A 26,507-nucleotide genomic window follows, 5' to 3' on the forward strand; every position below is an offset into this window, starting at 1 on the left:
AGTAATTCGGCTTGCTCCAAACATCCAATAAGGTTTGTGTTATGAAGGACGCTTCTGGACACTTTATGTAAGTTCATGCTCAGTTATTTCATTGAGATTAAATCATAGTCCTTTAAAAAATAGGATAGGAACCCTCTTTATCCGACAGTCCTGGCTAGATCTCTCCCACTGCCTGTAGTGAAACACCAGCAACAAAACATAGTCCCACTCATACATACAGATTCTTACATTCCATTATTCACTCTGAATTCATACATTCCAAACCAGCAATAGTTCTCTTGCTTTTTCAAAGGACACACGCCCACTTATGTTCTTGGGTCTCCCACAGGACATAGTCACACATTAATGATCTCAAGCTTTTTCAGAAGGTTTACCGAACCACTAATGTTCTCTGGCTCTTTCACAATGCACAGCCACACCCTAAGGATCTCAGATTTTTCAGAGGGTGCTGCCACCCACAAAGATTCTCAGGCATTCACATGGTGCATGCAACCACTAAAGCAAGGTATTTGGATCTTTCAAAAGGCACGGCCACCCATTAAGGTCATCAATGACATTTGTTGTGATGTCATCTTTGATGTCCTGTGTGTTAAGCTTAGCAGTGCACGGTGGTGGCATGAGTATGGTTGCTTAGCTCACCATAACTGGCGAATTTCAGGGGGTTTTCGGTTTTACTTGGAACCATAAGGTCCCTTTAACAAAGTTTTTTTACTGAATTTCATAGGTTTTTAGTAGCGCAAGATAACCATAAACTCCCTTCAACAAACTTTTTTCATTAGCACGCAGACAATATACAAAGATGGAGTGTAAAAAGCAATTGCCAATTTCTCAGGGATGGCTTTACACAGAATGTTGCAAAGGAAGAATTTATGCTTGTTCATAGTGAAGGTCAGCTGCTTCCATTATTTGCTCACGGGCCAGAGTGGCCCACGACTCGCACTATAAGGTTCTATTGTTTTTTTACCTTGACAGACAGGGATCGTGCCAAAAGACTTCTTTTGAAGGAGGGGTGCAAAAATGTAAGAGATGATAAGGATGAAATTTCTGAAACAAAACCGCTTTTATATATTATATGACTATGAGAAAGATCGTTGGCACAGACGTAGTTGTATTTAGGGACTGCATTATGCGTAGACAATGGAAAATGCCAATATAATGTAAGTAACCCTTTAGATTATTTTATACCGGAATATAATAACAATAGCATGGCGTTAAAGCCCGGTTAAGTTGTACTTGTTTGTTCAATGTGGCATATTGTTTTGTACCGCGCACTATCACCGCCGAAGTGGTCCCCTGGCGCTCAGACGGCTCTGAAAAAGGCAGAAGAGAGAGGGTGGGTTAGTGGGAATAAGATAACATACTCTGTTGCACTATCCTCGCTAGCAAATAGTTTTACGCCCTAATAAATAAAATGAATATTTTTAATAAACATCGGCTCGTGAGACTAATTTATGTTTTTAAAACAGGTACATCCTTCCCTACTGTCAATGCCACCATTTTCAGACCACGGCGGACGGATTTTTTAACTGCCAGGTACAGCTACTTGTAAACAACTTCATGACCCTCACCATTTTATGGAACAATCGCCAAGGACCAATATGCCCTTACGCGGTACTAGCGGCTAGAAGCAACATACCAACCATTATGATGGTCTAATGCCTCGTTGTTGGAACAGCCTTCCGATTATCAGTGCAACCATAGTGCTTCTTTCATCATAAACAAACACCCTGTGTACCGCAAAGGAACAGCGCGTGACTCAAGATGAACTTTTGCAGATCGACAGCAAAGACAAATGCAAATCGCTGAATATTCTCTAAACATTTGATGTCAAATAAAAGTACTTTACGAAATGTACAATTTTGCTGTTTGCATTTAAATCACAGTTTCACATTCCGAATTGTGGCACGCTGTGTTGTGAGATGATCTGTGTTGTTTTTCGGGTTCTGTGTAAAGTCACGTAGGACTGGAGACGACTGGGCTTTACGCGGTACTAGCGGCTAGAAGCAACATACCAACCATTATGGTGGTCTAATGCCTCGTTGTTGGAACAGCGTTCCGATTATCAGTGCGACCATAGTGCTTCTTTTATCATAAACCAACACCCTGTGTACCGCAAAGGAACAGCGCGTGACTCAAGATGAACTTTTGCGGATCGACAGCAAAGTCAAATGCAAATCACTGAATATTCTCTAAACATTGGATGTCAAATAAAAGTACTTTACAAAATGTACAATCTTGCTGTTTGCTTTTAAATCACAGTTTCATATTCCGAATTGTGGGGCGCTGTGTTGTGAGATGATCTGTGTTGTTTTCCGGGTTCTGTGTAAAGTTGCGCAGGACTTGAGACGACTGGGCGCGTTTGGCTACGCACCCTGTAACGTCACGGAGACAGATGGGGAATATGAATGCTTTGATAATGTCAGGCTTAGGGGCGGGAGATATGATTTAGTGTTGCAAAAGCAGGTCAGCCAGGTCAATGGGGCAAGTGTTAGGATTATCACATAATGTCGGCGCACAGCAGCCTGATTTATCGTTTGTTTAGTGGACAAAAAGTCGGGTAAGGCCCATAGGAACTTGTAATGTCAACGGACATAAGGAGGGTTCTTAGAACACTTTCAACCTGACAACGAACAATACAAACAGCGTTCTCAGAACTCCCCCATTTTGTTTAATTGCAAACATTACCTCCACGTCCACTCTTCCTCGTCCCAGTACTTACTTCATGAGGCCCCTGCCTCCGACATAGGACCTTCTTCTATTCCTTTAAATTCCTATAACTCCTCCTCCACATCCACATCACTCAGTTTCATATTACCAACCAGGAGCATGGGACCTTCCCCAGGGGGAGGGTGAGGAGGGTCATCAGTACTGTGAAGAGGAAGAGTAGGACTAGGAGTAATGAAGATTACCGGTAAGTAATCAGAGCATTTCAGGACACCGCGAGTGTTCTTAGAACACATTCAAGTTGCCAGAGTACAATACGGACAGCGTCCTCAGGACACCTCCATTTTGTTTATGTACAAACATTTAAGGACACCGCAAGTGTTCTTAGCTCAATTTTAGCTTGCTTGCGTACAAAACGGACACATACTCCGTCCTCAGAACACCCCACCATTTAGTTTATATAGAAAATTTCAGAACAGCCGTGTTGTCCGCAGACATATTGCACACAACAAAAGTGTCTAGCACATAAAAAAAACCAGAACATTGAACCTATCTCATACTCCCCCACCCTCCCCAAACACTCTTACACACCAACACACTCCACTAAATACACTTTTTTAATCTAAGTTTCACAGTGCTGTCCGCAGTCGTCGGCAAATGCAAGATGGCGGGCGCCACAGAAAATCTGACGCGCTCCACACCCCATGCCCCACGCCATCCAATCTGCGAACCGGGAAGTCCGCCCGCAGAGCGAATGGAGATATCACTCATTTTTTTGCCTTACATTTTGGTAATTTTAAAAAAAAACTACTGGACGGATTTACACCAAATTTGCAAAAGCACGCTTTTGGGACCAAGCTCCCGCTCCTGCCGCAAATTTGGTGTAAATCCGTCCAGCGGTTTGGGCTGTAGACGTGCGCAAAGTTTTTTCCCATTATGTCTATGGGAAAAAACAAACGTTTTGGGACCCGCCCTATAACTTTGCCCCCCCCTGGACCAAACCTCTCCAAACTTTGCAAAAAACTTCAGAGTGGGCCATATACTTTTGCAAAGTTTGGTGAGGATTCTTCCAGAGGGAGCGAAGTTATAAGCCACCCAAAAAATGCTCTTCCTATGGAAACACCAACTTAACCATAACTACATGGACGCTACTGCGTCCATGTAATTAAACTTATAATTTTTTAATATTAAATAAATAAAACAAATAGTTACCTTTACAAACTAGCCTGATTCATGGTTCAGTGTGACCTTGGAGGTATATTCAGACGGGTGTGATATGAGTGGTATATCATTCAAAATATTCAACTTATAGACAAAAAAAAAAAATAAGGGTTTCATCGCGCGCTACATGCTAGCCGAGGCCTGGATGAGTGTCTGATTGAAATCACTTAAACCTTGCAGGTGTATTTTGCTTCTGTGCCTTTGCTTAGATTGCCATTTGGTAAGCAATTGGGCTGGAAATAGTGCCCATCTGATTTTGCAGACAGCCACATGCATACGCTAGGTAATTTGGTAATGCATTGTCATTGCAGAGGTGACATTTATACTCGCCACCCTCAGGTTGAGTGGTTGCTCTACTAACAGCTCCTCCTATGCTGTTCATACCATCCATGTGGGGGGATGTAGTTGGCCTTTCTCATGATGTGAAGGTCAGTGGCTCCTCCTCTGATATCTTTCGCTGGTGGATTGACAAAAAGGTGCGGACCGTGGCTTTGAGGTAATTCCACCACTTCCTTCAGTCCTCGTTGTCATAGAGTACAATGCCAACTGACACCTCCATGTCACTTATGGCACCCCAGATGGCATTCTTCCACAGCAGTGAGTTTTCCTCTGGCTTCCCCTAAATAGCTCCTCTCTATGACTGACTACCTTAACAGCCAGGAGCTGCAGCTCTGCCTCACTGAATTTCTGCTTTCACTGCTGTGTTTCAGCGACTTTGGACTTTTTCTTTGTCCTGGGACATGTTTAGCATGAATTCTGGCTCTGGGTGGCTACAGGAAATGTGTGAATCCAACCAGTCAAGTTCCTGTGCTCTTTCACTGGGCACAGCCATTCTCTAAACGTGTCCATCCATTATGTGGGGTATATCAACCCATTATGATGTTCAGGTTCCTGCACAGTGCACAGCCACACATATAAATGCCTACACTAGGAGCAGCCACCCACTAAGGTTCTAAGGCTCTTTCACAGGTTGCAACCACCCTCTACATTTCTCTGACTCTTTCCCAGGACACAACCAAAGACTAGGGTTCTTGACATTAGAGAGACACTTTGCAATGTACTTGGGCGCTTTCCCAGAGACAATTCAATCACTCAGGTATTTGGGCTCTTTCACAGGGCACATCCCCACATTAAGGGTCTCAGGCTTTCACATGGTACATCCAAACACTAAAGCAAGGTCTCTGGCTCTTTCAGAAGGCAACGCCACCCGCTAAGCTTCTTGAACTCATTCATAGTGTCCTGCTACACACTAAGGATTTTTAATTTCATGCCACATGGTACAGCATCCCGCAAAGGGTTTCAGGATCTTTCAGGGGGCATGCCCCCCCATTATATTTTGTAGGTGTTTCTCTTTGCAGCCAACCACTATATTTCACTCACTCTTTCACTAGGCAAAGCCACCCACAAGTGTTCTTGGACTCCTTCACAGGGCCAAGCCACTTAGTAATGGTCTATCGCTATTTTGCAGGGAACAACAACCTAAAACATCCTCAGGCTATCTCAATGGGCAAAGCCAACCAATACAGTTCTAAGGTTCTTTCACAGGGTGCTCTCACATCTGGAAAATGAATCTACTAATGTTCTTAGGCTTTTTCATAGCAGACACCCTCTAATATGCAGAGGCTCTTTCATGTTGCACAGCCACCCACTAAGGTTCTTGGGTTATTTCATAGGGTGCGACCACCAACTAGGGTTCTTAAGCTCTTTTGCAGGGCAAATACACCCACTAGCATTATCGGGCTCAGTCTAAGAGTGCAAACTACTACTATGGTCCTCATGCTCTTTCAGAAGCACACCCACCCACAAATTCTCTAGGACTCTATTACAAGGAACTTCCACCCACTAAGGGTCTTGGGATTTTTCACAGAGCACAGCCACCCTTTTACATTCTTGATTTCTGTCACATGGGGCAGTCACTCGATGATGTTCATGAAATTCTTCACAGGGCATATCCATACACTAAGGATCTCAGGCTCTTTCAGAGGGCATAGGTCTATAGTCTATTTTAGGTGCTCAGCAATCCCCTTATGTTCATGGCTCTATCACATTGTATAGTGGTACAATAAGATTCTCAGGCTCTTTCTTAGGGTACTGCCATCAACAGCTCATCTGGCTATCCCACACTGTGCATTCCAGGCTCTTTCAAAGGGCACAGCAACCAACTAGGTTTCCTGAGCTTTTTCATGGGACACAGCAACAGACTAAGGTTTTCAGGCTCTTTGATAGGGGACAGCCAACCACTAAGTATCTCAGGCTTGTTCACAAACTACAAACACCCACTAAGGTTCATACTTGTGCAGGGTCCAACCATCTGATAAGGTTCTTGTCATGAAGGATGCTTCTGGACACTTCAAGTAAGTTAATTGAGATTGAGATTACAGCATAGACCTTTAGGAAATATGATATTAACCCTCTTCACTTCACAATCCAGGCTACATCTATCCCACAGCCTGTGGTGAAATGCTGGCAACAAAACATTATCCCACTCATACATATGCATTCTTACATTCCAACCTTCACTCTGACTTCATACATTCCAAACCAGCAATAGTTCTCTTGCTTTTTCAAAGGGCACAAACACCGACTTATGTTCTTGGGTCTCCCACAGGACACGGTCACCAATTAATGATCCCAGGCTTTTTCGAAGGTATTGTCAGGTGTCTTGACCCACGTTTGAATTATTATGCTACAACATTTGGTGCTATGGGCTTAGAAAATCCAAGATGGCCGAAAAGCCCACATTTGCGCCAGAATCCAGGAAAACCGTGCAGTTTTGCGCACACCAAAATGGTTGCCTTGTCAGTCTAGAAATCTAATTTGAGACCGCAAATGCATTTTGGTGGCTGTGGGCCAACCGTCTCATGCACAATACGACAGAATATAGGTTTTCGAGTTTTCCAATGAACTGCCATTTTGATGTAACAAGAATCGCCATTTTGTTTTCTAACCATTGCTCATTGCTTTCTGTTCCTATTGCTTCGCAGTATATTTTCAGTTTACACTGCTCGACTGTGGAGCATTGTTGTCTGTATATGAAAAGGACAAGGCCACAGGGCCGAGAGGATAACAAGAGTTTTGCTGAAACACAAACGTAGGCAGCGCCAGGAGGAATGCCCGGCTCCCTCCTTAATGTAGCCTTGAAGCAGAGCCGCAGGGCATTTAACCATTTCACAGCTGCCAGCCAGTCTCGTTATATGGTAGAATATGTTAGAATAATACTGCTAAAGGCTTAAATTATGCTTTTCTAACGGCCCCCCTTTGCTGAGGCCGCTAAGAGCATGTCGGCTCCCAGGACACGAATAGCACCTGATAGATAGCAAGGTCTGGAATGCAACTCCCTCTGTATGTAGTCTGCTTCCAAGAACAGAAGCGCCATGTTCTATTCAATAACCGAAAGATGCCTACGCACTCACAAATTGCAAATTGTTACTAGAATAGATGTTTGAAGGTGTCATAGTGGTCGGAGATGTCCATCATCACACCAAGTTCAAAGAAACCCAATGAAGAGGGGTGTTATACATGTCATAGCTGATTGTTTGATATGCATTTTGTATATATGTAACTGATGTACGTAATTCACTCTCTTGAGTCCGTCGAGGTCTAGAGATGCACGTCGCGGGGCGTGAGACCAAGTTGGCCAACTGAGACTTTTGCTTTGCAATAAAACCCTAGCTTTGGGAATAGAAGCTTGTGTCTGGCGTCTCTATCGTGTGTGGTGACCCGCCTTGTTTCCATAGATGTCAGGATCCCCTAGGGGCCCCTTTCAGCCTGACCTGCCACCCACCAGTGCGAGCGTGATGGGCCAGAAGCGCCATGAGTGAAACGTGGTGCCAAAGGAAAAACAGCAGTGCCTGTTAGCTCAAAAAGCACTTTGAAATCACATTTGTTTCTCTGAAATGCAAGCTCAAAATGCCTATTTCAAACATTGCAAGATATTGAAAAATCTCACTGAACACCAGCAGACATTTGGCAGAATGTAGTCTTGTGTGCATACAAAATCTGGAAAGATGAAGTGCCAAAAACAATGTTTATAACAAAACTGGCTGAGCTGTGGATGTCAGCAGCTTAAGTGAAATTGGATTTAAAACCACTAAAATCGAAATGTTTAAAATAAATGAGTGACCTACTTTTGAGTGTCACATAGGTTGCAACTGTTTAAATGTCATAGTTTTGAACTTAGAATCAGCGTTCTAGCTGCATGTGCAAACATTGTAAGTTTGATTTGAATGAAGAAAACTGAAACAAAAGTGACATTTGGCTGAAGCCTGGCTTAAAGAGATTGAATTCTGCCCGGCAACTACCCCCGACAGGAGTTGAAACTTGCCCAGCAACTGCATTCACAGGCCTGGCCTGTCTTCTCCTGCCCCCACCAAAAGGAGATTACACCTCTCTGATTGAATGAGGGGAGGGGCACCTGAGACTGCAGGAAACAGAACAATGAACTTTCCTTGGCTCAGGCAAATGCTAAATCAGGGGGTCGTAAATGGCTTCCTCCCAGAAGGAAATGGGAGGGGCGCTGCCTCTGTGAGCCAGCTGAGCTTGGAGGCGGGGACAGACAGATATTCCCCCATGTGCTTTGGAAGCTAAACCACACCCCTCTGGGCCAGAGCATAATTTTAAAAAAGATGGATAATTCATAGTACGGAGGTGTCAAAATTATGTAAATAATATCATTATTCCTGTGATTTTTCTGTGCACATTTTAAGAGGTGTTAGGACTCTGTGGTATGTTCTGGGGAGTAGTAGCGGAAAATAGGGTGTTACTCCAAGTGTCTGTATGTTAAAAATCTGACACTTCATCATCTGATGCCCATATTCCTTGCACACATTTGTGTAAATTCTGGAAAAGTTAAGAGGTTGTGTTCTGGTTGAAAAGGGCAGAATTCTGTCAGAAGTGGACACAACATCTGACAAAGACAGGGATCGGATGGTTTCATGCTACAGAAAATATGTTAACGGGACATATAATATAACCCCTTAAGGTTCTCAGATTTTTCAGATAGTGCTGCCACCCACAAAGATTATCAGGCTTTCACAGGTTGCATCAAACAACTATAGCAAGGTTGCTGGCTCTTTCACAAGACACAGTCACCCATTAAGGTGATTGAACTCTTTCAAATGGTAAAGGCACCATTTCATGTTCTTCGGCTCTTTCACACAGAGAATCCAACCACTCAGGTTCTCTGGCTCATTTACAGGGATCAGCCATTCCCTAAGGTTCTTAGGCTCTTTCATAGGGCGTAACAATCTACTATAGTTCTGATGCTGCTTCACAGGGCACAGGTTTGCACTAAGGGTCTTGGGTTCTCCCAGATAGCAAAGCCACCCATTAAGATGTTAAGGCTCTTTCACATGGATAAACCGAATGGAAGTGATGGAGTGGATGGACCAGATGAACCAATGGAAAAGATGGAGGGGACGGAACAGATGGGGGGATGGAACGGATAAGGGGATGGACCTGATCCATGGAACAAGTGGAGCGGATGGAACGGATGGAGCGGATAGAACGGATGGAGCGGATGGAATGGGTGGAGCGGATGGAACGGGTGGAGCTGATGGAACGGATGAAACGGATTGGAACGGATGGAACGGATGGAAAGATTAGAACGGATGGAAAGATTAGAACAGATGGAAAGGATGAAACAAATGGAGTAAATGGAAGGGATGGAGTACATGGAACGGATGCAGTATATGGAACGGTTGAGTGCAAGGAATGGATGGAGTGCAAGGAACGGATGGAGTGCATGGAACAGATGGAGTGGATGGAACAGGTAGACGGAATGGATGGAGTGGATGGAGCGGATGGAGCAGACAAAATGGATAGCATGGATGGAATGGATGGAGTGAATTGAACAGACCAATCGAATGGCTCGGAGGGTGTGGATGATGTGGATGATATAGACGGTGCAGATTCACAGATGTTATGGATGGTACAGATACTGTGGATGGGGGGGATGTCACGGTTCTGATGGATGCTATGGTTGGCACAAACGTGCGAAAATTATGGATGATACGGATACTACCGACAATGCAGATGCTACGATTGATGCAGACGCTACATATGGTCCAGATGCTATGGATGGTGCGGACACTACGGATGGTGCGGATGGTGCGGATACTGCGGACGATATGGATGCTGTGGACTGTACAGATGCTGTGGCAGATGGTTCATATCTGTATCTCCTATATATGCGATCTACCTGTATCCCCATGCTATCTGTATCACATGTTTACCCCTATGCATCCTGTTGCTTTATATATGTATGCCGCTATGTAAACCCCACTGTCCTGCTCTCGTGCCTGGTCTCATGCACTTTACTGACAACCACCATATCACACTACTATGCTTACTCTCTCCTATACATCGTCACTCAACTAGAACACAATTATACCATAATAAATTCGGCCTGGCTGTTCTCATACTAACATGACCCCACAAACACCTCATCATCCTAACAAAACACAGCTAGCTGAGCACATTCCGGCTAGCTTAGGCATTTACTCAGGCCTAACGCAGCCAGAACTCAGTCTGGGTCTCCACCCTCCAGACTGACCACATTCAACTGATTTCCTCAGCCCCACACCTACCGCTAAGAAGCAGCTATCACGCAACAACCACACCAGCTGCACACATATCCGGTGCACCCATGCACCATACGACACTCTCTCTCTCTCTCTCTACTGACTTGAACTGCGGTCCCAAGGGCGTTCAACCTAACAGGGCTTTCAGGTCATACCAATGATATATAAGGCGCTATAGAAATACAAAGTAACATAACATAACATGACATGACATGACAAAACATAACATAACATAACATAACATAACACAACATCCACCCACTAGGTTTATTAGGCTTTTACAGGGCACACCCACTATGATGATTTGCCATCTGACAAGGTTGAGAAAGGCCTGGCTTTTTTGATTTGTTTGAAATAATACAATGATGTGGGTAATTCATCTCTGAAAGGGAAACTTGCTAATCAGATTCTCCTTTCATAAGCTCCATGCCAAAAGCATATTATGCGCTTGTGCCTTCCTGCTTCAGTATCTTGATTCACAGCATCTGTTCTACCTGTGACACAACAGATTGAGAGGCCACAGGTGCCCTCTTGGCAACTGCAGTGACACCCAAACCTCTGCAGCGCAGGGGCTGCATTTAAAATATGCACTTCTGTCCAAAAACTACATAACACTGAAGATAGGGTATGGTGGCTAGCCTCTTTCAGAATTATCCCAGTCACATAACATTGATATTGCATGTGTGGCAGCACTGTGGGCCTAGTTCAGCTGTGGAAGGGTTATGTGTATTGTCCCAGACAGGCTTGACCTTCACCTACTGGTTGGATGGTAGCCTGATGGGGTGTTTCTCTTTGTTCCTTTGTAAGGGCAGGTAACACCCATCTCCCTGGGACATCTACTCCACAGGATGCTGTCCTAGGAAAAGTAATCAATGGGCACACCCACTCACAAAGAGCCTGGCCTCACACCAGAGGGCTGCATTTATGAAGGCCTTTGTTTCTATTGAGAGCAAAATGTGATGAGTCTAGTAGCCAGTGCGAGATCTGTACAGTTTTGGGAGGGTACTGCATTCTTGATTTTCTCCTCTCATTCTCTTTCGTGTCTCTGTTAAGAAGTGATGACATGACGTTGCTAATAAATGCTTATTTAAGTAAAACCGCAGCAAGCAGCAGGCGTGGCTGCATCAAACAGAAGCAAGAAGTCAACAACCAAGATTTGAAATACAACATTCTCAGGTGTTCACATTCTGAACTATGTGTTTCAGAATGTGATCACCTCATATGGAACAGAAGATTAACACAATGCAAAACCAAATGTAACACACCTTCCCCCTCACATATACAACGAAACCCAAATGCTACTCACGACAAAAGTCCTTGAACTTGACTGCTATTCTTATCACTCTCTTGTTTTGTCCCTCTGTGCCAGGTTCCGAAATGTCCACCTGAGCTTTATCTGCATATCCCAATATTACTGGCCCATTTCCATCAGATTGTACTGTCTCTTGCGATTCATTCGTACTCTGGTCCACATTTGCTCCTCCATCTTTATGACTCTTTATACTGTTTTCATCACAAGGGTTCAAAGTGCTCTTGACTAGTCTAGATATAGACCAGCATTCACCTCCTTCAAGTATGGCAATACTGCCCCGAATAGCCATAACCCTTTTGGGATCCAGGAATTTCCTCTCTGAGCATTTTGCCCCAAAGCGTGGATTTTTAATAAGAACAAAATCCCCTTCAGACAAGATAACATCTTTGACAGAGAAATGTGTATTAAACCTTTGACTATACTCATCCTGAGAATTGGCTATCAAGTCCACAATCTTCTTTCTGTCTACCTCTACACAACCATCCAATCCTAACCATCCTGGACATAATCTGGAAGCAGGCTGTCTCCCTTTCAACGAAACAAATGGTGATATTTTTGTAGTAGAATGTGGAGTAATACAATAGCTCCACACGATCTCCCTCAACAATTTTGACCACTCAATACCAGAATTAAGGGCCAATTGAATACCACCCTTAATAAACCTATTGGTCCTTTTCACTAGGCCATTGGCCCTGGGATGGTAAATAGAGGTTCTTGAATGTTTAATCCTATAGCATGCTAAAAAATTCCTCCATCTTCTGAGAACAAAATTGCACCCCATTATCGGAGATAATCTTTGTAGGGAATCCCTCCCTGTAAAAGATCTCTTCAAAGAATGTGATTAGCTCAATCGTAGTGGCCTCTCTTAATACCTTATACTCTAACCACTTAGTGTGGTAGTCTACCAATACCACCAAAAATCTGAAGTCATCACCCAACCCCTGGACAGGACCAATAATGTCCACAGCAAGTTTCTTCCAGGGTACACTGTGGACTTGAACGGGCTTGAGAGGAACTCCCTAACAATTTTAACTTTATCTGCACTTTCGCACTCCAAGCAGCCTCTTACTTTCTTCTCTACCATACTGTCCATTCCAGGCCATCAATATGTCTGTCTCAGCAACCTCTTTGTGCCATTAATCCCCAAATGACCTTGATGGGCCAGGTCAACCAGGTGAGATCTAACACCTTCAGGGTGAACTATCTTGAAACCTCTTCTGAGAATCTCACCCTTGCCAGAAAAATTCAACTCCATCCTGACCTCATAGAAGCGATCGAAACTCCTATCTAAAGTGTCTCTGCTAGGCCATCCACACCTTGTCCATTCCTTGACCCTGGCAATACATGAGTCCCTGCATCAGCCACACTCCACTCTTCCTTTCCCACAGCGCACCCTGCTACCTCTGAAATACTCATGTCTTCCTCATTAATTAGACTCGGGATACACTCCTCTTGTTCCGAGGGCAACCTGGACAGACAATCAGCCACTACATTGTCTTTGCCTGGTATGTGGCTTAATGTGAAATTGTAACCTTGCAGCCCAATCATCCATCTCGGAATCCTTGGAGAGCCCTTTACCCAATCACAACTGCCTAATAGTTGCACCAATGGTTTATGGTCTGATTTTATCAGAAACTCCTGCCCCCACAGAAAATATTTAAAGTATAAAACAGCCCAGTATACAGCTAAAGCTTCCCTTTCGATCACCAAATAATTACATTCAGCTCCTCTTAATGACCTGGAAGCCAAGGCAATAGTGTGTACTTCCTAAAACAAATCTATTTAGTACAGGTAAGCTCCTAACCCAGACAGACTGGCATCAACCATGAGCACAATCTTCCTGCCATTCACAAAACACCCTAGCGAGGGAGCCTTTGATATTCTGTCCTTAATTGCAGTAAATGCCTCCTGACACTCAGTTGACCATTTCAAACTCGCCCCTTTTTTTAACAGATTCCTCAGGTGAAGAAATTATGGCAAACCTCTCCTCAAATTTGTGGTAGTACTCTGCCATACCCATGAAGGACCTAAGTTGATCCTTATCGGTAGGGGCAGACACTCCACATATATTCTTGACCAGTTCATATTTGGGAGACACTCCCTGACCCAAAACTTTATGGGTCAAGTATTCAACTTCCCTGAGAGCAATACGGCACTTCTCTCTCTGTACAGTGAGACCAGCAACTTTAAATCTTTGTAGCACACTCCTCAACACGCAATCGTGTTCACTTTCAGGCCCAGCATAGACTAAAATATCATCTTGAAACACTACAACATTCTTGCGCCCTTTCAATACTTTTTCCATTACCCTTTGGAAGACTGAGGCAGCAGATACCAAACCGAAAGGCATCTGCAAGTATTTGAAAGTGCCCTCAGGTGTAATAAATGCAGTTACATGTTGGCAACCAACAGATAAAGGGACCTGGTGATAGGCCGCAGATAAATCTATCACTGAGAACCAACTTGGTTCTCCTAAGGTAGCCAATGTCTCAGAAATAATAGGCAATAGATGTCTTTCAACGTAGATGTTTCTGTTGAGGTATCTAAGATCTATACAGAGTCTCAAACTCCCATTGTTCTTTGTGACCAACACCACAGGAGAAAGCCATTCAGTTCCTTCAACTCGTTCAATCACGCCCTTTCGGTTCAGCTCTCAAGTTCCTCACGAAGCTGCTGCCGTAGCCTTAGTGGAACGTGTCTAACCTTATGTACAATAGGTTTAGCATTGGGCTTCAACCTGATGTTGTGCTCGGATTTTGTCAGCTTCCCTAGATTTGCAGTAAATAACTTCGGGAAATTCCTTTGACCACTTGTCTGCAACTTCCGCAATGGTTACTGGTTCTATTGCACTGGCTTGAATACGGACACCCAATTCTCTCTGTTCGTCCCATCCCAACAGCGATGCTCCTTTCTTGGCTACCAGTATCTTGGCAGAGCATTCTCTCTCTCTATAGAACACTCTTGCTTGGAATTCACCCACAAGGTCAATGGACGATTCCCCATAGCCACATGGTTGTACACCAGCTTGGGACAAAGTGCTAGAATCTATTCCCAACACATTCTTGAAGGTGTCTAATGAAAAAATGGACCTTGGAGAGGCTGAATCAACCTTCATTTCAATCTTGCACCCATCTATGGTGAATTGATCTATTGGACCTTTAATGTCACACAGCATAGATGTGGAAGATGTGGCGGGCACCATTCTCCTGAATGTGAATTTCATCAGGCTTTCTGCTTGAGGACTGATATGTGGTATGAGTTTCAGGGTCCCGTTGCTCAATCACATTTATGGAGCCTTGTAACACTCTGCAAATCTTGCCGGGCATGTGGGATAGTTAGCTGAATGCCTGGAGCTGCCACATCTGGCACACTTCTGGTTCCATCATTCCTTCTTGGTGGGTCCCTTCTTTTTCGGTAATACTGCACAAACACCTTGAGTCACACTTTGAGTTGAATGTTTGTCAAGTTTCATGGCTTTCATGTATTGGGAAGTCTGCTCAATGCTGCACGTCAATTCCACAGCTTGCTCCAATGAGACATCCTCGGCTAGAAGTTTTTCCTGCACCCTGGGGCTGTTAGTGCAGCGCACTAACTGATCCCTGATCAGAGAATCTGTGAGGTCCCCAAATTTGCATGTGTGGCTCAGGGTCCTCAATGACGCCACATAGGACTCAACAGACTCTGCAGTGTCTTGAGCATGTTGAAAAAAATGTATGCCTTTCAAAGGTCACATTCTTCCTTGGTTTCAAATGTTCCTCAATCCTCTTGACTGCTACTAGGTACTCATCCAGAATCTCCAGCGCCTTCCTCAGCACCGCGAGTAAGGACATCAAACACAATGCGCCCTTCAATTCCTAAATTGTGAAAAAGTAGTGCTTTTTTCCCTGCGGAGCTATATCTATCACCACTGATGGCCTATATGTAGTTCTCAAATGTTTTAATCCATCTGTCCCATCTCACAGGTGGCCGGCCAGGCTCAGAAAGGAATTGTGCAGGTGGTGGGATTTCCGCTGCCATGCTGTCGGAATCCAATAAAAACTCCTGGGTGTATAGAGTATGATGGAGCCTAGAAGTGATGATGGGGAGAGTGTGCACCAACAGGTTCTATTCATGCAGTGCAGAGGTATGCAGGCTGGGTTTCAGCGAGTGTGGACACCCTTGGAATGCTGTGAATGTCACAATGAATAGATGCTTTTCCCAAACAATGCATCTGTGGAACAGTAGAACACTTGCTTCCTGGCAAGATGTGGAACGTACAACAAGTCTTTCACTGTGATGTCATAATGACCTCCTTCAACTTCGTGGAGGCAGGCTGGATACGTGGTTGCCTTGCAACAAAGTAGCAATACAAATGTAAACAAACAAGGAACAGGCAAAGCCCGCCACCAGTTGAACAACACAGGGAGGAGCAGGACCTCCAAAGTACTCCTTATAGTTCTATGGTGTCACAGGAATCAAAGCACATGTGCGCATGCGCACGATGATCAGTAGCCAAGTCAATAACAGCCCAACCCCTTTCTGACCTTAAATAGAGACCAACGGTAAACGCATGGTGCTTGGATGCGGCGGCAGCGGGGCTGTGTGGGCAAAGGGAGTGCCGCTGATAACTCACACGGGAAGGAGGAGCGGTGCTTCCAGGAGCAGCGGGCCGGCGCCGCGTTGATTCTGAGCTGCAGGGCCTCCCAGATGAGTGTGGCGTGTCTCCGACGGTGAGCGAGGGTAGAGGGGAAAGTGCGGGCAGTCCTCGTCGCCAATGTTAAGAAGTGATGACATGACGTTGCTAATAAATGTTTATTTAAGTAGAAAAGCAGCAAGCAGCAGGCGCGGCTGCATCAAACAGAAGCAAGAAGTCAACAACCAAGATTAGAAATAAAACATTCTCAGGTGTTAACATTCTGAACTACGTGAATCAGAATGTGATCACCTCATATGGAATAGCAAATGAAACAGAAGATTAACACAATGCAAACCCAAACATAACATCTCCTCCTTCCTCTGGAGAAATAGCACTTTGGGTGTGACATCATAAAGGCAAAGTCCACGAATATCAAGAGCAGGATAGCTTTAGTCCAATCATCTGAGAGCTTTTGCCTATTAAAGAAGGGGTCTCCCACCACTTCTTTGAAGCATCTGGAATCATCTTGAACCATCCTGAAGCTTTCGTTTGATCCTGTTGGGAGAGCAGTCCTCTCTGCAGTCCTCCAGTTGTGGTGGAGGCAGGTATTCCAAAGATAGACTCAAGCTCTGTGCCCTGACCATTCCTGGGGACCACTGATGCAGGAATGTGACCTGCCTCTCCACCAGCCACAGCAGTACCCAGAACCACACTGTGTGCGAAGACCCCTGCAGTTGTGTGCAAGCCTCTCCCGTGTTTGGGAGCATGAGAACAAGGACTCCTTTTGTCCCTGTTAACCTGGATTGGGACTCACTGCACCCTGATAGCCAAGACAACCGGTATCCTAGTGTTTTTCTCAGTTAAACTGCTTGTAACGTGTTTCAAGAACTGTTCATCACATTTGAACTAGCAGTACCCTCTGTTGCTTCCTTTTGCTATCTTCCAATCTTTGCACAGTGACAAGAAGTCTGGTTCAGTGCTGCTTAACCATCAAGAACTGCAGGGAAGGTACTGTTGACTGCTAACTGTCCCCATGGTCTATTTTTGGTGCGTAGAGACTGGTTAGATCACTTTAATCCCTTTTTGCAACTCGAAGAAATATACTTTTGAATATTGTATTCTCTTGACGGCCCTTTCCCCCTTGTCTCATCACCCAGCATTCTGCATCTCTTTTGTCTGTGCATATCCTCTGTTTCTTGTACAGGGGTGGGTGTTAACAGTGGTTTCTAGTTAGTATTGTACATGGTGTGTCCGATTACATTCATAGAACCTTGACTGGACATTCCTTTATTTTGGACAGTTATGCTTCACTATTTGCGTTGCTACTGAACTACTTTCACAACCCTCTTAAGAGCATATCCTTTCCTCGCCCCCATTCCACAAACAGTGAGGGTAGTATATCTCTTTATTGTGCATTTTTAACCTTTATGATTGTTTTGACTCTTCGTTTGCAGAAGTGTGAGGGCTGAGATGGTGTTGTAATCTCTACTCTTGCTTGTACTCCTGCAGGGAAGAAGTGAAATCATTACATTGTTGGGCAGCGGTTACGATATGGAACAGACTGGGCCTACAGCATATTAAGCCAAAATAAACCTACGGGGGAAAGGGAACATATGTTTGCTCCTGCAGGAGAAGGACAGGAGAGGAGTCTCTTCATGGCAGGCTGCTGCTGCCAACAAGCCCTGCCTACCCTCCACATAATTTCTTCAAATATTCCCAGCACCCCCGACGAGGGTGAAGCCCACAGGGGGAAAGGGTGCAGGTGTTTTCTCCCATAGGAGCAGGGCAGCAAAGGAGTTTCTTAGTGGCAGGCTGCCTCCACCAACAAACCCCGCACAACCTCCCCACGGGGGAAAGGTACGCAGGTTTTTGCTTCCACATGGTGTTCGACGGCCCAGCAGAAATTTGCCAGGATTAACAATAAACTGGTGTCCCTCCTGTAGAGTAACCTGAGCATGATGACCTGGATCCTGACCTGGTCTCTCTCATTATCCAAGTGGGGTGGGCTTCCCCTTTTGCAGACCTCCCAACATGTGAAACTTCGATTCAGATGACAAGCTGAGGGTTGAGCGGGGCTGGCTGGTGCTTTTGAGTGTTTGACTGCACCCTTGCCTGACTGTTTGTCCACAAAACAGGATAATCCAAGCCAATACATTTCCACACCCCACACAACTACATCTGCTTCCCCTCCTGCTCCGCCTTTGTTCCACCATGCAAGACTCTGCAAAGCCAAACAGAAAATACTGTCCATCATGCGGCACAATGTGACAGAACCCCCACTATATGGCAGCAGCGCTGCTAAGAAAATAGTGTATAGCCCCATAAAATTCACAGGAGAGGCCTAATCCCGGATTAAAGAAATTCACCAGTTTCTTGGTAATAACCCAGATGTTTGGGGGATCCTGCTAATACACTAAGGGATACACCACACATTTTCAGTGGTGGTGGAGCAGCCATCCATACCCTTCAACTCTTGGCTAGAGCCAACTCAGCAGACACTCCTGTCCTAGATCCTTCTTCTGACCTATTACTGACCGAGGACCCGTCTAGTGTTCTGGCTGGGTATAAGCCCTGTGAAGGGAGGGGCAGGGGTAGACATGGAAAAGCCTTAAACACCTCAGCCACTGAGTCTCTGACTCCTAATAATTATCCATCAATTGATATCCCCCCTGCTATGGACAGTAATCAACCAGTGTTTGTGTCTTTGTCAGTGGCAGCAAGCATGGGCTAGAACCCCACATCCAACCCACCCCCAAACAGAATACTGGGTGGGTGTTAACCATGAAAAACCCAAGGAGAGACATACAGACAATTTGACTCCAACTCTATGGGGGCCCAAACCAGATTCCAAGATGCTGCATCACCCCCAGACCAGAATAGTCTGGCTGCACCCGTGGCTCAAATGGAACCGGAAGAGGTGGAGGGTAAATAGTGCCTGACCCTTAGTCCGGTTTTGATATCAATCCAACCCTCATAACTTGAATAAAAAAGATCCAGACTTGTGCACAGAAAGAAGCCCCTGTTGAGATTTAGTCGCCTAATTCCCCCAAGCACACCCATGTCACCAGGTCCACACACCAGGCACACTGCTGTTTTAGCCATCGAGGGGGCGCTCATGGTCTTTGGATGTAAAAGCAGCCTCATATTGTCTGAGATAATAGACCTAACAGGCGGCTCTTGGCTCTTATAGAAGTACAGGGAGCAATGGGGAGCCACCATTGCGATTGGCGGACACTACATGGGCTAACCAACTATTTAGGGAGGTAGCCTATAGTAACTTTGATGCCTCACAAATACAAACATAAAGAGAACTAGTATGATCGGGTTGGGGCCCATTTGCAGGAATGGAGAAATCCCTGTTCCTAACAAGGCCTTGCCTAACCAAGTGCCCAAAGGCCTCTACTCATTCTGGTTGTCCTGTGCCATTCCTAAAACCATGGAACCAAGTTATGCAGTTGCGCTAGCAGTATACACCCAGATGTGCAGATTATGCGTCTAGAGCCAAGCCACAGAATGACAAACAAGCTAGTAGTTCAACACAAAACTATGTCTACAATGATGCCTGCCCTAGAGTTTGTAGATCACTGTCCGCGGAGGTAAGGATCGACAGCAAAGCGAGGCGGCGCTCGAAGAGGGGCATGGTGTACCTGCACAATGTCCCCAAACCAACTGGCATCCAGGGGTGCGCTCACAAAGAAATGTAAACACTGGATGTGCACTGTACGTGGTTGTCCATTTGTAACCCGGGAGGCCATCCTAAATTGTACCACACTGCACTAACCGGGGGAGAGCATTTCTCACTTTCTCCAAATTGAATTCAGGGATCAGAGAGTGGCCAATGGCACCCTGGGCATCTGCTCTTAAATGTCCAATAGTATGATTACAATTACTCCCTACACCGATTACAATGGTTCCATGTAATTATGCTCTTGTCAAAAATGTCACCTGGCAAATGTTTTGCAGAAAAATGGCTGTTTTTAACAGGGACATTATTTCAATGAACGTGCGGGGGGACACCGACTTGACCTGCGCCCAGTTTGACTCCATATATATGGTCACCATATATAATGTTGCCACTACCTTTTCCCGGCGACATTATGCATGGCGCCCATATGTATGGGTATAACATTACATGATGCCATTACAACATGACTATCTCTTTGAAACCAGGCCTCATCATTTTGTGCTATCTGGTGGTAATGCAACACCACTGGGGATAAGGACAGAGGGCAAATATAATTGGCCAGGGGTACGAGGAACCTTAACTAATATATAACCTGCTAATGGGCCAGAGAGCAAGCTGTGGGATCTGGGACTATTGCAAATGCCCTACTATATCATGGAAGGACATTGATTACTGTAATTCTATTGTAATGTGTTAGTTGGCACATCATTTTATGGCCCTACGGCTGAAATAAAGTTATTGACTTACTGACAAAATACCAGTTTACATATTACGTTTAGTTTCGCTACCAAGGCATATGTTTTAATTGCTACATTGTGGCTCACAATGGAAATTACACAGCTACAAAATACAGTGTGCCTGCACAAGCTATGTAAAAGTATGTGTATCCCACATGGTGGTGAGGTTAGAAAAACGGAACTATTGAGAAACCTCACAACAGTGTAAGGTGATGGGTGAGTTTCATTTGTGTGTGATACTCACAGAAATGGGAGTGGGGAAGGAAGTATCTCCGGTGGTGGCACCCAAGCACAGCCTGGCTACCACATCCCCAAGGACACAGTCCAACAGTCTCAGTTGGGGCGTAAACATGTTGAAGTGTTTACACATCAGCCCTTAGAATCACCCTGCTGGTAAAATACAATTGCACAACTCAGGGCATAACTAACTTGGATGCATGTGGGAATACTCTTGAAAAGTGTGAGAGGTAGTTACACCAACATATAGGGGATATGAGTGTCACCAAGCATGTGTAGCCTGGGAAGGCTGCAGTAAGGTACTTGAACACTCGAGTCCACATACAGGCTAAGGTGTATGCATCCAAATCAGAGACAATTGATTATAATAAACAAAAGGAGGGAACGGGTAGTGGTGCTGACCCTCCACCCAAGAAAGGCCCCTGGAAATCCAAAGGTAAATACCAGTCTCATTTTGGGGCAACAATCAGCAGAATGCAGAGTGTGGGAACATCTAGCACTGAGACCCACATACCCATCACACCCGGGGTTGCTTCCAGTGTGGAAATTTGACACATAGGAAGGGGGATCCTGCGCACCACGGAAAATCCGAGCAGGCCCTAGTGACTGTGGGTCCACTGAAAGTCGAGGCCAAAGTTATTGTGGGCATCTACACACATAAAAACCCATGAGGACAGGGAGTGGCCAAATGTTCCCTCACTCTGAGTGGGAATGGTACCGGGTCCTTAGAGGGGGCCCCTGTTCTCACCAAGACTCAGATATGTCTGGACCATGTCTCCAGAAAAGGGGAAAAGTCTCCATCCTTGAGTGGCACTGCTGCCAGTGTCACAGCTGTCAGGTGAATAGTAAAGAAAGGGCAGTACTCTAAAAGACCAAACCTGCAGGTGTGAGGGTTTGATAGTCTGAAATACTGTCCCTTAAAAACAGTAAGATTATTTGGAGGGGTGAAACCTCAGTGCATTGTGTTGCATTGTGTGTCTATTGTGTAATAGCATCCCTGACCCAGAGGAAGTCATGGCAGTTACTGCAGCGGAAGCTCTGGGAGAAGAACAGGAGGCAGCACTTGATGGCTACGGCTCAGAGTCTTCCTCATCCAGAGAGCGCAAGGGACTGGTCTCCCCGGTAACTACCTTTCCAAGCCTGAAATCCCTCTTGCGAGATAGGGCCCAGTGACCCCTGAGCTGACTATTGTGTTAGCAATGGGTAAAGTCATCTCAGGGTACTCTACTGTCATGGAAAGGATACCTGTGATGGCAGACAGGGATGTTTCAGACCTGAAGGGCCTGCCAGAACTGAATGAGTTGTCCTCAGCAGGAGGCCCAGTTCAGGCTGGCTGTTGCCTTGTCCAGCAATCAGGACTGTTCCGCTCTAACTGGTATGTGGGGGCATAACACAGAGGATTTACAGGATGGAGGCCCTGATTACTTTGACCAAAGAAACAGGAGCAGAGTGAATGCCCTGGCCTGTTCTAAAAACAGGAGGTTTCCTGAGCTGGAGAATGCAAGGCTTCTACTCTTGTGAAAGAGGACTAAGCAGACACTGAGGAGACTATTGAGTTAGCACAGAATACAGTGAGGTCAGGGTGGCCTACGGCATTTAGGAGATAGCTGAGATGGTAGACAGGGAAGATTCAGACCTGAATGGTCTGACAGAGCTGGACGAGTTGTCATCAGATGGAGGCCCAGGTCAGGTTGACCTTTGCCAGAAGAGAGGGACTGTCCTACTCTGGCAAGTATGTTGAGGCAGACAAAGGAACAGGTGCAGTTCAGAGATCCTGAAACACTCCTAACAGGGTAACAGGCCAGAGCAAAAGCCTGAGCCTATTCCAAAACCAGGAACCAGTGCTAGGTGAAAGCTCTGACCAGTTCAAAGACAAAGAGCTCTTGCACTATGGGGCAATGCACATCCAGGAGTTGGTTTTTCACCCTGGCCCCAGGAGTTTCAAACAGGTCTTGGTTACTGACAAAACTGCTGGCCACTAAGTTGTGGCTGGGACATCTGAGAGCTTGTCATATCATTTCTGCAATCCCTGTGTTGATTCAAAGATGGAAACTGTGCCCTCAGTCAAGTCCTTCTTACGTACTGACAGGACAGGAGGGGCAAACCAGACCCTTTTAAATCCACTACCTTTGGTTTGGTGGTAATGTTATGAGAAAAGTAACTTCTCTCAGGTGGGATCCCGCCAAGATGTCATATCTGAAAAGGTACCCCATGTCACCTCTATGACTGTGCAGACACCACAGAAACCTCTGCAGGTCTCTGCCTGCCAAAACACTTTACAGCACTGGAAAGCAACTTAAGCAAGGCTAAAGTTCTGGAACTCCCAGTCAATGGGCAGGGAAATAAAAGCCCAACCAGGACCTGTAAAACTGGAATTAGAGTAGACCCAACGCAGCTGATCCTTGATGTCACTGGTCAGTCCATTACCTGTCTTCACAGGGAGAGCCAAAAACTGGGCCGCGGTTGAGAAGAATCTAGAGCTTGTATATCGGGACATCTCTCTACACAGAGATAAAATGGACATTCTGCTATGGTCTGGACCTCAACATGCTAGTGCAGATGGCAATTAGTTATGTTCCTCTTTTGAGGATGAACTGGGCCCTTGGAAGGGTGAGTCTCAACCTTTTTGGCTGTGGGCATGTGATGACATTTTAATTTGGCAAGGGTATGGAAGCCCTTGCTTTTTTGTTTTTTATTAAACAATTCAATGATATTCCATGCCAAAGGCATAGTGTGATCTTGGGCTTTGCTGCATCAGTATTCTAATTCGCAGCACCTGCTCTACCAACTGCAGTTTCACCCAATTCTCTGCAGCGCAGGGGCTGCATTTTACATATGCACACCTTTCCCAAAAATTATGTAACTCTGATGACCTTGTCCTGGTGGCACATACAATTTTAAATATAATCCATAAATGAGTTAGTGTATGGTGGATAGGACATTTCAGTGCTACCACCCCCAAATTAAAATAATATTGCACATGCGTCAGCCCTTTTGGCTCAGTTCAGATGTGGAAAGGTTATGTGTATTCCCCCAGACATACTGGAACCTGCCGTACTGGTAGGAAGGTGTCATAATAGGGTGCTTTTCTTTGTTACTTTGTAAGGGCAGGTAACACCCTGGGACAGCCACTCCACAGGATGCTGGCCTGGGAATAGGAATGAAAGTGCAAACACATTCACAAGAAGACAAGCCTCAACCCGAGGTGCTGCTTTTCTCAAGGCCTTTGTTTATATTGAGATGGGAAGTGTACAGGGTTAGTAGCCAGTGGGAGATCTGTTCAGTTTTGGGAGGGTTCTGTCATCTTGATTTCCAATGCCTCTCCTTCTCTTCCTGTCCCCTCCACTTCATCTGGAGCAGGGATGTGACCCCTAAAGCAGTCTAGCTTTAGTTCAATCAACTGAGGACTTTTGCCTATACAATACAGGGTCTCCCATCACTTCTTTGAATGATCTGGAAACATCTTGAACCATCCTAAAGACTATGTTGGTCCCTCTTGGGAGATCAACATTCTCTAAAGAACTCCAGTTGTGAGGTGGGGCAAGTGTTGCAAAGGCTGAAACAAGCTATGTACCCAAACCATCCCCAAAGACAATTGGGGGGTGATCTGCTGCCAGACACAGCGGTACCCAGGAACTCACCATGTAAGAGGACCCCTGAAAATATGTGCCAGACTATCCCATGTTTGGGAGCACGATAAAATATCTCATACTGTCCCTGAGCCCCTGGATTGAGAGCCAAGACAGCCTGGGTCCTAGTGTTTCCACAGTTGAACTCCTGTTCAACACATTTGAACTCACAGGACCATCCGTTGCTGCCTTTTGGTCTTTCCCGATCTTCGCACAACAGCAAGAAGTCTGGTTTGGCGCTGCCACGCCACCAAGAAATGTGAATAAAGTAACTGCCCCCTTCTTCAATTTTTGGGCACTATAGACTAGTTAGGTCACTTTAATCCATATCGCAATTCGAAGAAATATCCTTTTTAACATTGGGCCTCATTACACGGAAGGCGGTAAGGGTTTACCGGTACCGGTAAGGGCACCGGTACCGGTAAACCCTTACCGCCTTACTACGAGGTCCCTTTGCGGGTCCTCCCTTAACGCCTGGTTTTTCCAGGCGTTAAGGACGGGACCTGCAAAGGGACCTCAGAGCTAATTACGGTACCGCAATTTGCGGTACCATAATTAGCACCTTCCCCATTCCCATTATGCCCTATGGGGCAAAAATGGGAATGGGGAAGGGTAAATGGGGATTGGGGAATTACCGCCCCCGCTCACCTTGGAGTAGGGCGGTAATTCCGCCATCCACCAAGGCGGACTCGGTACGGTACCGGCGGCAACCATGGCGCTAATAGCGCCATGGTTACCGCCTACCGTGTAATGAGGCCCATTGTGTTCTTTTGATTGCCCTGCTCCCCTTGTCTCATCACCCAATGCTGCCTCTATTCTATCTGTGAATTTTATTTTATCTTTGCATGCTCTCTGTTTCTTCTAAAGATGTGTTTTAGCAGTGTTTTCTTGTTAATTAGTATTGTCCATGGTGTGTCTGATTAAAATGTATATATTTGTATAGAACCTTGATTGAACATTCCTTTATGTTTTACTGTTGCTGTTTTGGCTGCTACAGTACTGCATTCACACCCCTCTTAAGAGTATAGCCTTTCCTCTGCCCACTTTAACGCAAAATGCAAAGGAGGGTTATCTCTTGACTGGGTCAGTTTTACCTTCATGATTGTGTGGCTCTTGGTTTGTAGAAGTGTGAGGGTTGAGTGGGAGTTTTGGCCTCTACATTTCCTTGCACTCCTGCAGGGCAGAAGTCACTTCATCATACCCACCCATTACATTTCCACGGTGCATCCAAACCCCAGGGTTATTGTTATCTTTTAAAGAATGCAGCCACCCACTAAGGTTCTCTGGCTCTTTCCAAGGATACACTTGGCCACTAAGGTTTTTCAGTTTTCACAGAGGAGGCAAATACACACTAAGGGTGTTTGGTTCTCCCACAGAATTCAGCTACTCACTAGTCTTTATAAGCTCTTTCACAGGCAAAATATATTGATTACGGATCTCAGGCTCTTTCAATGGATGCTGGCACTTTCTAAGATTACCGATATCTTTAACAGGGTGAAGTCACGGTTTAAGTTATTTTGCTTTTGGAAAGGGCACAGCAATCCACTAACATTGATGGGTTCTCTAAGGCTCTTTCTTAAGGTACATCCACCCCCACATCATGCTATGGCCTTTACAGTGCACAGACAACAGCCATCCGTTGCACTCCCCTGGCTTTTACCAGGGTGTAGCCACCCATTAATATTGGCAAGCTCTTTCGCAGGGCACAGCCAACAGCTACATTTCTTGGATTTTCTCACAAAGCACAACCACCCATTACCATTCTTGAACTCTTTCACAAGCCAAAACATAAACTAATTATAACAGGCTCTTTCATAGGACATAGT

Source organism: Ambystoma mexicanum, chromosome 1p, assembly GCF_040938575.1.
Source record: "Ambystoma mexicanum isolate Mex_15411 chromosome 1p, UKY_AmexF1_1, whole genome shotgun sequence".
NCBI lineage: Eukaryota > Metazoa > Chordata > Amphibia > Caudata > Ambystomatidae > Ambystoma > Ambystoma mexicanum.